Here is a 12,724-nt window from a genome sequence, read left to right on the forward strand (position 1 = left end):
TCTTGTACTCCACCTTGTAGGTCTATCGAAGGAGTCGTTCTGACCACCTTGCAATCCGAAAAGGTTGTTGCCTGGTGCTCCGAGTAGACAGCAATGCCAGTAACGCACAGTGATCCATCCATCGGTAGCGTGAAACGTTGTCCCCATAAATACACATGCCATTTTTCACGTGCCCAGACATATGCTAAAGCTTCACGGTCGGCAGTAGCTACCTCCTTTCGGTCTGTCAATGTTCTTGACGCAAATGAGACTGTGAATGCGCTGCCCGTCTCTGTATTGCAAATCTACACCTAACCCATACACAGAAGCATGAGTACCAAGTGGGAGTGCTGGATCAAACATGTGCAATACTTTGGGCAAGAACAGAAGCTCTTTTACCTTTATAAAGCAGGCTTTGGCTGCTGCGTGCCAGTCGAAGGGAGTGTCCTTGAATGTAATGCAAGAAGATACGAATTTTCTTTAGGGGTGGTGGTCTTGAATAGATCTGTGGCTTGCCAGTGTGTACTTGGAATGCTGCCAAATGTGAATGTGACATCGGGCTACATCAGGGACGGAGACCCTATTAGCATACTGTAACTTCAACATCAGTGTGGCCCTTTCACAATTGCAATACAACAGTTGTCCTCGTGGTGTACATTTATATAGTTTTGTTCTTTCAGTGTTTTTTACTGGAATAATTGTTTCCACTACATTAAACATTCAGTTGAGAGTCAGCACTGTGTATGTCCTTTCTTGTTTCTGCATCTCTTTCCTGCGCTGTAGTCGTGGTCATGTAGCACTGGTAAATGAAAAGTAGAAGCCATTTCGAAGAGAACACAATTTATTGAGATAGTGCAATTATACTGCAGCAAACTTATGCTGTTTAAAGCTTAAGGGGGTGTTTCTCTCGAAAATAAAAATTCTGCATTTTCCTAACACAGCTCTATTTCAGCCACCAAATATTTTTAAACAAAAAATGTCAAATATTGAGGAACCCAAATTTGACATCACAGTGACTGAAATTGTATAAGTGACACAATAGAAGCCAGCACTAAAAACTAGCCCAAATTTCTTATAGCTCCTTCGAGTTGTGCCAAAAAAAGTGACACTGAAAACAAATTGTTCAGTTTATGAGTGCTAAACTAAATTCGTGAGATTTGCTTATCTTCACATGCTCCTAATCTTGAAATTAAAAAAGCTTTGTTCTCAGTTTCCTCATCACAGAGGCTTTCTTACAGTGCTGCAACGTCATGCGACAAAGCTAACACAAAAGCATGTGCCCTATGGCAAAGCCACTGGTGTGTGGTGGAAAAGTAAACTATTAGCAAATTGTTCAAAGGTTGTCATATTTACAAGCCTCTACTTATTTCTTTGAATATTACCATCATTTTAAATTGCTGATAACCCCTTGGTTTTGCTGGGTGTTAATTTCTGTAAAAGAGGCACACAAAAGAAATGAACAGTCCTGTGTGTGCAACCTCTGTGGGACACCTTGTAGCATCCCACAAAATTTTATTTTTGTCTGGTGGTGGCACACATACAGAATAATGAACATGAGCTACTGGCAAGAACACACTTGAAAGCCTGATAAAAAGTATCATCACAAAGTGTAATACATGCAATTTAAAGCACACAAGGCACTAAGAACCACAATTATGCTACCATCTGTAACAGCCACAACAAGTATTTCATCTGAAAGCCTCTAAAGGAATTTACTCTGCAAGCAGAACAAAAAAAGGGGGTCTTTCCACTCATCGTAACAGTGCCAATGGTTCTGCAGATTTTGTTTGCCTGTCTAAACCATGAGATGGGCACCAGGCACATTTGCCCTACTTACCAGCGAACTTCGTTTTGGTCACAAGCAAGTTTTGACAGGCTGAACACAAGCCAAGGTGGTATGCCTACAATGTATGCCAACATACACTGAACATAAGACGAAATTGCACAAAACTGCCTACTACAATATGGCGACTATTTTGCAAAAGGTTAAATGACTTATGGCCGTGGGTTTGATTCGCGGCCGCTTTTCTGATGGAGGCGAAAAGCAAAAACGCCCGTGTGTGCGAGATTTCGGCACACGTTAAAGATCCCCAGGTGGTCAAAATTAATCTGGAGCCCTCCACTACGACGCACCTCATCGCCTGCGTTGCGTCGGTGCGTTAAACTCTACGATCAAATCAAATGACTTATGTGCAACGATGACAGCGGCATAACAAGCACAAGATCACATCCTTTAGGACCTTGCCAATGTTCTGTGGCCATCTTGCTGGCCATCTTGGCCATCTTGCTGGCACAACTCCATTACACAGTGTCATTTCTAGCCAGTGTTATTGAACCATCACATCAAATAATCAGATGAAAGCTCTGAAGAGAGTACATACTTAATTAAGCATAACACACCACCCAAAAAAATTGAGACAAATGCATAGGAATACGCACATTGCTGAAAATGACAATATTTGTAAAGTGTGACAGAAAACAAAATGAAAACATTGACTAGAACAGAATGCATCACTACAAAGCAAAATGGTTGAGCTACAATGTAGATTACAATCATTGCAAAGGGGAAAAAATAAATTCATTGATGCATCACTAACCATGAAAGACAATATGAGTTGTAATGGTAAAAAAAGGGGTCCTATTCAACTGCGTTTCCCATTTGAACACACCTTTGCAAATGCAGTTATGCAGAACGACCACAGAGAGTTCTGTGTTCACTACTGGTTCTTTGAGAAGGGAGACTGTTCTTGTGCTGCAAATACTGACACTACTGATTGTTACACACCAGCTGAACACTTTTTTTTTTAAAAAGAGCCAAATTTTCAAACCACAACTCAGTCAGATAAAACTACAGAGACTACAGAAGCTCGGCAATTTTCCCCTAAAAAAAAAAGAGTAGGCAAGAAAAGAGGTGAAATAATTCCCTGCAAACGTATACACAGACTGTGTTTCTATTGAAAATAAGCCAGATCCTGCTGTGGCGGCAATCAAAAATGAGCGAAACTCATTTTCCCAGTGGGAGTTTTCTTTGGTGTGACTGTTCAGCCTGTTTTGTAAGTGTTTTAAGGAGGCTTTTTTTTTGCTTTTTGGAGTTGGCTTATGAATTCAGATGGCCTCTGAGGGTATGAGCCACTTCATAAAGGTGAAAAAAAAATGATCCCACGGAAGAATTTGAAACGAGCTGCTAATGCAGCTAAGAGGACTTTCCTGCTATTCAAGTATAGTTCTACTGTTCCTGAAGCCCTGTTGCATACTTTTGATGCCTTCCAAAAGTCCATCGTACCATTCTTGAAAGTCAATTTAAATAAAGTTCTCATGGGAATGCCGCATCAACTTGAATGTTTCAATTCAATGTGAGCCAAATGCAAACTTATTGCTCAAATTCACTGCACTATTTTTAATTACTTGTGGCCTTACACTTCCCCTAGTTTACATGTGAAACATACGTGGCTCTGACAGCGTTGCATTTATTTCTGGTAACAATATTGCAATTTCTTCTCAAGTTCACTTTAGGTGGATTTGACTCATTTAAAAAAAAGAATAAAACTTTTTATCTTGTGGGAGAACAAATCTGGCTGCTTGCCCAACCTAACCAATGAAAGAAATAGGAGAGGTGGGTAAGAGCGGCCACTGAAGGGCATGTTTTAAATTATTCACACAAGCTAGTATCCTCTGTACTGCCACGCAAGGACCTGGTTTGAGCTTATTTGGGTGAGAAGCTGTGAAACAACCCAGCCAGCACAGCCATTAGTACTAGGAAACCTATTCATTATAGACCTGGCAGGGAGAAAAAATCTGCTGCTTTTGTTGCAAATGTCGACAAAAGACAATAGTTGACTAGCACCCCTGCCAAGTAAATGCCTCCCTTCTCTCAGAACAGAATAGTCTGTGGTGCTATGAAAAAAACATTATACAGTATAACCCCGATTATACGACTTTCAAAGGACCGTGAGAAAGAGTCGTATGACCAGGGTGTCGTACGACCAGGGTGTGGGTAAATGCTGGCCTAGTAGACGGTCTCACGCGACAGGTGGGCTAACAACTTATTTAAACTACTATATTTAGCGCGTTCTCGCGTGATTTGCGAACCTTTAGCTGATTCCCAAGTGAAAAAAACAACAAGACACCCTTTGAATGGTCCCGCACCGCCGCTGTTCGGTGAAAGTGCTCAACTCATAGCTGTTTTTGTTTCACATACGACCAAGCAAGGTGAAATAGATAAGATAATTCAAACTTCGTGTATAAGCCGTATTGCGGCGAAAATTATAGCGCGGTCTTGCTACAGTGACTTGCTGCGGCGGCCAGCGAGTGACCCAAAAGGGCGGTGTCATCGTATACGTGTCTCCACCCTTCGTCTCCAGGCTCCGTCATATGAAGCGGACCGCGTGCACCCGAGCGTCATATCATCGGGGTTTTTAATGCATTGTCTCTATGGAGAGTTTGCTGGGATTGAGGTGATCTGTCACAAGTGCGGGGGACGTATCAGCGGGGTTCCACTGTATGTATTAAAAACCACATAACATGTCTTGGGTACTTAAAATAAATACAAGAATTGTTCAGCTGTGAGTATTCAATGGAAAGGATATAAAAAAAATGAGGGGGAAGGGGGGAAAGCCACCAGCACAGTTTGCATGATCCCTCACTTTTTGATGCTCTCAACCAGAGTCTGTATGAGCTTCAGGTGTGTTTCCTGCTGAGCAGCAAAAGACCGACGTTCTTCAGCCAGGATCTGCAGGACCTCGGCCCGGGCACGCTGCTCCTCTGCCCGCTCCTCGGCCCTGATGCGGCGTTCCTCAGCACGCTCCTCGGCCCTGATGCGCTGTTCTTCACGCCACTCTTCCGCCCTGATGCGGCGCTCTTCTGCTTGAGCGTCCGCCCACATTCTTCGCTCCTCCATTCTATCCCGCATTTCGTCATCATGCCTCGTCTCCTTAAAGGCAAGGAGCCTTTCCTCGTAGGCATTACGCCTAGTGGCCTGATCTGCATCCTGGCATCCACGCCTCTGCAAATATTCCATCACCACCATATTCTGCCTTGGCCCAGCTGCACAAAACATCATTACCAACGAGTTAGGAAACACTAAAAGTGCAATTAAACAACAACAAAGTCGCACTAATGTGTCATGTAAGAGCCTCACGCTCCTGAAATCAATATTCTGTAGACGGCACAGCTTCAGTGCAGCATTGAATAAATCTTATTGTTACAGCATGACTATTCAAAAGTAGCCTGTCAGAGCGTACAATGTGATGGCAGCTATCAACATGGAAAACACAGTGTAAGCATTAAAACAAGTGCCTAACGAATTCTAGGCGGTGTGTGAACCATTGGATACTGATTAAAAATGTTGCTAAGGGCTCACCAACAGGGTTTGACTCATTTAATTCCACCTTTAAATTTTCTGGTGGTGTTCCTACCGACTTTTATTAGGGTAGCAAAATTTTTTCCTACATCCTGTGAAAATGGTTAACTTGTGCTGCTACCCAGTGGAAAGTGTTTAACATGTTGCTTATGGCATAAAGACTGCCATTGTCGCTTCAGCGAAGAGTGTCACTCGTGACGAAAGACTCGCCAGTGGAACGCCATTGGCAGCCTGCATGGCATACTTGTACATGGCTCTAGCCGTCGTTCTGTGGTGCGGCCTGCAAAGCATAAATAACCACAATGACTTTGCCAGATCAGTGAATGTATGATTTATGCACATATTAAGGAAATTAAACCACAAACGATACTGAATGTGCCAAGCTACAATGTCAAGCTGACAGTGCAAGTTCACTCCTTTGTGTAGCCGTTGTAGTACACAAAGCAAGTATTCTAGCCATATCTGCGGAAGGTGGCACTGGGTGTTGCGAGCTCTGTGTCGCCCTCTGGGTGCTGTCCAGTACCTATAGCTGCAATATGCTTCACTTCAGACAATTGTTTTCATACCACGCATTGGTGCCGTCCGCACAACCGATGGAGTCTGCATTGTTGGCGGGGGCGTGATGGGAGGTCTGGTTTCAGCTGGAGATGGGGGTTGTGCAGGAGGAGGGCCTGTGCAGCTCTGGTTTCAGGTGGCGTGGGGGGTTCTTCAGCAGGGGGACTTTCGGTTGCCCTTTGTGATTGGCCATCCTCCTCAACATCTGGCTGCCCTGTGCACATCTGCTTGATGAGGTCAAACACTGTAACTTGGGCGCCATTCCCTGCAATGGAGAGACAATAAGCGAGTTTGTTGTGTAGCAGTTTGTGATCTTTTGCCTTTGCATTCATGCACAAGTGGCAGTAGCATCATTTCAGGAATACACTGCACTTTAGTCAGTGGTTATATAATGGGGCTGCCTTTATGGTAGTGCTGCCAATTATTCTTCCCATTCTTAAAGTAATAATTCTCAAAAAAGTATTTTCATTTTCTGTTACAAGCCTACTACAAGCAAGCAGATTATTATATAAAACTGAAAAAGAAAACCGCTATACTACATCACACAAACAAAATGTAACAATCATTGTAAGGTCAGAGGAAGACGACTCTGGTTTTTGGGACTGAGGACTGACGGAGGGGCTATCTACAAAAACGAGCTATAAGAAATTGTGAAGCAATTTGGTTGAGTCATATTAGGCATATATAGGGCATGGAAAAGACAAAAACAATTAGCTTTTATCCCATCTACGCTCATTTTTCATCCTGCTCTTGCTCTGATTACTTAACACATGCCCAGAAACTGCCATCATGTTTTAGTCGATTACATTATTTGGCTTTCCTGTATTTTCAACCTTGTATATGCACCGTGGCACCCAGGCTCTTGGTGTACTGCTTACAAAGGCTACAAAAATGGCCCCAATGTTCTTCAGCACACCCGCTGTGGGACCTTAGTACAATAAAATAAAAAATGCAGATTGCTCTGCTTCTGTGCTGTGTTATATGCAGCTGGCAGTAAAACTTTAGGAAGTGAATTTCTCTGCCCTGTGAGGGCCTCGTACACATATCTTCTTGCGATGGGATTTGTGTTTTTAATATCCATGTATTGTAACTTTGCATGTGTTAAAGTATGTGCATGCTTATGTTGGCAGCAAGCCGCTGCTGCCGTTTTGCCTTGTACACAGGGCCGTGGACCCTGTCAAGCCCGTTTGGTGGCTTTTTTTCACGGTCCCCAAGACGGAAGTTGTTGAAATAAAAAGATTGATTGATTGATTGGAAACCGTTCCACCACGTCAGTTTGTACCATGGGGTACGAGAATGTGGGAGGTACTTCGGTACCGCTAAGTACCAACCAGTAAAAATTGGTACAAGCACCCCCTGCTCAGGGGATCTTGTGCTTGGGAAGTTACCCGACTTTGTCGGGAAATGCCCCGGTGGAAGGAGTCGTAACCGGTTTCTTTAATAGGTACAGGCGTCCCTGGTCGAGTGCGGACCCTTCAAAGGGGATTCCACGTCTGGAAAGCTGCCTTTACCCTATCGAGGGGCCCCTGACCCTTGTCCATCTGGCGGGGCCCCCGGCAATTATGCTGCGTTGCGCCATTGCCGGGGGTGAAAAAGTCTGGCGGCATGTCCTGCCACAGGCAGTTGCGATTTGAGCATCCACCGTGGCTGTGGAAGGCACCATGTGCATTCGTGTGCCTTGGTGGCGCCGGGCACCTACCGGTAAAATAGGTACAAGCGATTCCCCGGCCTGGCGCTCGGCCCTTGTGTGGGACTACAACGCTTGGGAAGTTCACCTGGCTGCACGGGAAATCGCCCCTATGGAAAGGGGCGGCTGCAAAAACTCCGGAACTGTTTTTTTTTTAATCACTTCATGAAGCTCGACTAACCAGTGCTTCAAACGCTGAAGGTGCATTTTTGCTACACCAGGCCATGCTGTCTGAAGAACCTTCAACAGATAACATAAAAATTAAGCAAAAGGTTGTCTGGGCAAAAATGGTGCAATAAAAAAGGAGCAAAAGTGAAGATTGAACCAAATAGTTGACCCCCCTCCCCCAACGTGTGACAAGTATTTTTTGCAAGGGGAAGAAAAACAAGAAAGCGAAAGAGAAACGCGTTAAAACTAAGGAGGCAATTTCAACCATTACCTGCAAACAAACAAAAGGAGAGGCCAACCCATGAACAACAAAGAGGTCAACCTGGAAACAATTATCAAGTTGAAGCCACCCAACTCAGCTCCACCCTCCCTCCCTTCTCGACATCGGCCGAAATGCAGCTGGGAGACGAAATTCCCAAGAACAAGAAGGTCAGTGCTAGTCGGGGTGATGATCAGGATGATGATCGCCGCCGTTTGAAACGTCTATTTCATCATCATCGTAGGCAACATATTCCCACTTATTTTTAAGAGTATCTCACCTTCCTGCTCCTCCGGTGCGTCCTCCTCGAAGCCCATGCTCTGCGAGTCGCGGTAGGCGACAGCGTCGGCTCTCTGCAAGTGCGTCGTCTGCGAGCCGGTCCCCGTGACGCAACTTGACTCGTACTCTTGCGCCTGGAGAGTTTGCAGTGGCTTCCTCTTTCGCGTTATCGGCTTCTTAATTTTGTGGCCGCATTCTTTCATGAGGTCAACCACTTGTTGCAGGAGGCGGTCTCGTTCAGAATATTCTTCCTCCGTGCCCGATCTGTATGTACAATAGAGTTTTGCCAATTACAATGCAACTTTGGGGATAAAAAATACGCAGTGTCTACAGTGCAGTCCTTTAGCTCAGCACTGCAGGCCAAGGGCCTTACTGCAGGCATGGCTAGAGCGCTATCCGACGACATTCGAATATTTAGCACTATGCTACTCCCCCCCTTCCTTTTCTCCGAACCATCTGTTGGTGTGGTGTGGGGGTTCTGTTTTAGCTCCTTCATTCCAAGGATGGGGGCTCAAATTCAGCTCCTGCCTCTTGTTTCGCTTGTTTCGCCTTGAACTGTAGATATCTCAGATATCTACAGTTTTCATGGCTTAGGCCGCAGTTTTAAATGATTGCTTTCTCTTCGTTAGGTCGTTTTACGTTGGTTTAGTATAGGTTACTTAGCTTTCCGTTAGTATGAGCGATGTAGTTCCAAATGTGGCATTTGTTTTACAAAACGCAGGTTGTCCATATGTGTGTCTATTATCACGGCAACCATGAGAATTGCCGATAGTAATTTCTCATGGCAGTTGCCTATGATTGGCTAAGCACGCCACCCACAGATTCGGTGGACAAATATTTCGTAAAAACTCGTTCGACAGCTGCTCCCATTGCGCTGTAGTGTCGCACTTGCTTTTTTTAACCAGAAAGCCCAGCTTTCAGAATTTCTGAAGTTTTCACTCGTGATTTTGTTGATGCGTTTTTCTTTTTTAATTCTGGTTATTACTATATCAAGAGATCCCCACAGAAGACTTCTGGAATGGGTTGGATGAGGTTTCATATAGATTGAGTGTTGTTGGGTTGAGTTAGGTTAGGTTTGTTGGAATTGGGTTGGATTAGGGTAGTTTATGATACGTTTGGTTAGGTTACGTTAGGTTAGGTTATGTTAAGTTACGCTTGGAGGTAACGTTTGGAGATTATTGAGCTTGGAGGTTACGTTGGGTTAAGTTTGGAGGTATTCAGCAAATTTTAGGTCATCCAGCTTTTTAAAGAAACTGCCGTTAGAATTTCTCGGAGGTCATTCTCACGGCTGCCGTGAGATTAGACGCGCCTATGCTTATAGTACCGTCGGACGGCACTCCAGACACAGCGTGAAAAATAATGGCCAAAAATCGCGTCTACTTACTTTTGGAGGGTCTTCCTCTCGTTGGCCACAAAATGTCCACTGATGAGGTCAACCCTCTCCCGCACGCTCCTCACTGTGTAAGACCGCTTCAGCAGAATGTTCACCCGGTTCACCAGCTCGAACCACCGGGCAGGTTCAGAGAACGGATTGATGTTGATTACTTCTAACAGGATGGCAATGTCATCACGAGTGGAAAATCGCGCTCGTCCGGACGCATTGTGAGGCAGCGGCTGCGGCGGCGGCGAAGGCACCAGAGCGAGCGCAGGTGAAGGCATGGTCGCGCGCCGTACACACCGTACACGTGGAGGAGAACAACACAGAGAACAACGCCGATTAACTTCGAACCCAAAAACTACTAGGCCCGATCATCACTTAGATCAAATCTTCAACTCAGGAGGCGCTGACGTCTATAGCGGATGTAGTTGGGGATCCCACTTCCGCGTGACTGTGGATCGGCTCTGTTCACCTCCGTAAAAGCCGCTTACGGAGCACGGCTGGCCACCATGTTACGTAAGTTACGGTAACACGGAAACAGCGCAGGGAGAGACGCCGGCCGCGCACGGAACAACTGGCACATGCGCAGTCGGGTCCCGGTAAACCCGGTAGCAACGGTAGCAACGTAACGAACGTAACGAACGTACTGCTAAAACTCTCTATTGACTCTTCCGCGGGAGGGGTTCCGGACCGCCATCTGCTCGCAACGCAACTGAAGTAAAGAAAAACACTTTTGTCATGAATAACAACACTCAACTTTTCCTGCCTCCTCTTTCCGAGTACTAATCCTAATCCTTATTCTGCCCCCCCCCCCCCCCCGTCCCAAGAATATCAGTCAGCAACATCTTAGCAAAATTAACGACTCATCTAACCATAACGTGCCTCAAAAAAAAAACAGAAAAAGAAAAAAAAGAAGACGCGCGCACGTTGCACGTATATACATTCACTGGCCAAGCATCGCAGCCTAGAGTCCGATACTCTGGTTGACGGCCCCACTGACCAAATGAATTTAGTCTTTTGGGAGTTGGCGAAATCGGCCTCCGTGAAGTGGTCCGCGCAGATGCTGTACGTGGACTTGAGAACCCGTACGACAGCGCCTTCAGGTCGGGTCGGTTGGCACAGGCGTCATAAAAAAGGACGCAAGCTTTAACGACGACTACGCACGTGTTTATATTTCGCAAACGTTGGAGAGCGCAAACGCCGCGCACGAGCGCGATGCACTACCTTACGATACATATCGCGATATGGCGATACGCCACGGTGATACGCGATATACCTCGATGTAAAACACAAATGAGCGTACGCTGACAACGGAGTACAGCCTCAACGGAAAAAGATTGGCACAAGTGATTGATGACTGGAGCGGAATGATCGCGGCAGGCGGCGCTATTGTCATTTACCGCTCCTACAGCGACCAGTGCCAGGCACATTCCATTTTCTTAAGAAGGGGTGGTCAGCGCTAAGCACTCCCACAAACAGCTTGCATTTGAAATGATAGCTCGCACGCGGCTTATCCGCAAAATCATGCCGCAATTTTGCTGCGAACGCGTTGGGAGCAGCGGTATTTTCTTTATCGCAGTTTTCACCCAAGCTCCCAATTTGCTGGACGATAGTGTCAAAAGCTGTCGGCACGAGTAAAAATACAAGACACAAGAACGTGGGCTTTCATAGGGGAGTTTATTTGCCCGCAAAAAGTGAACGCAGCACAGCGTTACATCATTAATGCCTCTGACATAAGTACGGAATTCATTACCGCACTTCCACAAAAAAAGTTGTAGAGCGATAGACAACTTTCAATTTCAATTAAATTAATTCATTCACTTGTAATTATTAACATAGGCTCGTCTACGCAAAGGCATTAATGAAGTGCGAACGCTCCGCCAGCTTACACAACCTTGCGCGTGCGCGCAGGCAGCGAGGCGTATAGAGGGTGGTTGCAAAATCCGGGAGGCCTTGAAGTCGCGTCCATTCATTGTTCACCGCCTCCCAAAGCAGATCTGTTGACGCTCTATGTAGGTGCAGCCTTGCCAGTCACTGCTTCATCAGGCCCCACACGTTTTCAATAATATTCAGGTCCGCTCCTTTTGGAGGCCATGGGAGCTTATGAATGCAGAATTGTCCGATCTTCTGCCTAACTAGCCTTTAGAAAATTAGAGATATTTTCAGTCCATCGAGTTTAAAAAGCAATTCGAGTACTCAAAGGATAACAACAAAACACAATTTATCAGCTCGCAGTAAATGGAATTCAGCGCTATTATATGGAGGCCTCACCATTAGTTTTTTTCAAATATTGTAAAGATGGTTTGGGAAAACAAAACCTCTTTGGAACGTGCAGTTTTATAAGCAAACAAAACTAATAACAGCTCCTTTGAATAATAAGCCAGAAATGTACTTTGTAATAGATCCTATGTACAAAATACAGTCAAGTTACACCTACCAATAATTCGTAAACACAAAAATTCACCGGGAATCTCCACTTTGAGTATTACAAAAAAATAAGACTTTTAGTCTTGCATTTAAAATACATTGACACCATATCATCACATCTATTATTCAATTTTCAGCAAATATTCGCCTAATCCTTCCGTGCGAATGGCATATAGGTTGCCAGTAATTATACCTGCTGGGGTGAATGGGCCTCTGGTCATGCTGGAAAATAAAGCACCCGTCCGGAAATGGGCCACCCAGAATGAAGGGAATGAGAACTTGTTCGAGAATGTCCGCATAGGCTGCTGCAGTGAGTGCTCCATTTATCCGATATAGCGGCCCAAGCCCTCGGTGTGTTATGACACCCCACACATTGACGGACCGGCGCCCGCTAGCGGCGACGTGTTGCGTGTACTCTGGTTTGTACCTGAAACAAAAAAGAATAGACATTTTGTATTTTGTTTGTTACCCAGTAGCTTAAATCGTTCCTGAAATTCTCATACCAGCGTTCAAATGAAACGTTAACTAGTTAATTAGAGCTCTCAGATGCTACTAGGAATACAAAACTAGAAAAAAATAAAATTAGCGCTGTCACAGCTGCCGTAAACATTGCATAATTTCTTCTTAACAAAT

The sequence above is a fragment of the Haemaphysalis longicornis genome, unplaced genomic scaffold, assembly GCF_048455015.1.
Source record: "Haemaphysalis longicornis isolate Haplotype H1 unplaced genomic scaffold, Haemaphysalis longicornis Haplotype H1 scaffold_1, whole genome shotgun sequence".
Taxonomy (NCBI): domain Eukaryota; kingdom Metazoa; phylum Arthropoda; class Arachnida; order Ixodida; family Ixodidae; genus Haemaphysalis; species Haemaphysalis longicornis.